This window comes from Ipomoea triloba, chromosome 16, assembly GCF_003576645.1.
Source record: "Ipomoea triloba cultivar NCNSP0323 chromosome 16, ASM357664v1".
NCBI lineage: Eukaryota > Viridiplantae > Streptophyta > Magnoliopsida > Solanales > Convolvulaceae > Ipomoea > Ipomoea triloba.
This window is the reverse complement of record NC_044931.1, coordinates 2,089,835-2,091,186: the sequence shown is the minus strand read 5'-3', so window position 1 is coordinate 2,091,186 and position 1,352 is coordinate 2,089,835.

Sequence of the window (1,352 nt, the reverse complement as noted above, 5' to 3'; positions counted from 1 at the left end):
ATGGAGATTCAAGGCTCATTATTTTCTAAACTTTCTTTGCACTCTTGGCCACTAATGAGGGGCCAAAATAAACTCATCAAACTTATGTTTTTTTTTTAAATAATAACCAAGGGCGTTTTGGGGAATTTTTTTTTCCAAACTTTATGGAGATTCATGGCTCATCCTTTTATAAACTTTCTTTGCACTCTTGGCCACTAATGAGGGGCCAAAAAAACTTCTCAAACTTATGTTTTTTAAAAAAAAAATAATAACCAAGGGCGTTTTGGTGAATTTTTTATTTTTCCAAACTTTATGGAGATTCAAGGCTCATTCTTTTCTAAACTTTCTTTGCACACTTGGCCAGTAATGAGGGAAGACAAAACTTCTCAAACTTATGTTTTTTTTTAATAATAACCAAGTGCGTTTTGGAAATTTTTTATTTTTTCAAACTTTATGGAAATTCAAGGCTTATTCTTTTCTAAACTTTCTTTACTCTCTGTGCCAGTAACGAGGGGCCGAAAAAACTCCTACAACTTATGTTTTTTTTTTTAAAATAATACCAAGGGCGTTTTGGGGAATGTTTTATTTTTTCAAACTTTATGGAGATTCAAGGCTCATTCTTTTCTAAACTTTCTTTGCACTCTTGGCCACTAATGAGGGGCCAAAAAAACTACTCAAACTTATGTCTTTTTATCAAATAATAACCAAGGGCGTTTTTTGGAATTTTTTTTTTCAAAATTTATGGAGATTCAAGGCTCATTTTTTTCTAAACTTTCTTTTGCACACTTGGCCAGTAATGAGGGAAGACAAAACTTCTCAAATTTAAGTTTTTTTTTTCTTAATAATAACCAAGGGCGTTTTGGGAATTTTTTATTTTTTCAAAATTTATGGAGATTCAAGGCTCATTCTTTTCAAAACATTGTTTGCACTCTTGGCCATTAATGAGGGGCCGAAAAAACTCCTCAAATTGAAGTTTTTTCTTAAAATAATAACCAAGGGTGTTTTTGAGAATTTTTTATTTTTCCAAACTTTATGGAGATTCAAGGTTCATTCTTTTCTAAACTTTCTTTGTACTCTTGGCCAATAATGAGGGGCGAAACAAACTCCTCAAACTTATGTTTTTTTTTTAAATAATAACCACGGGCGTTTTGGTGAATTTTTTATTTTTTCAAAATTTATGGAGATTCAAGGCTCATTCTTTTCTAAACTTTCTTTGCACTCTTGGAGAGATATGATGGGCCGACAAAACTTCTCAAACTTATGTTTTTTTTTTAAAAATAACCAAGGGCGTTTTGGTAATTTTTTATTTTTTCAAACTTTATGGAAATTCAAGGCTCATTCTTTTCTAAACTTTCTTTGCACTCTTGGCCACT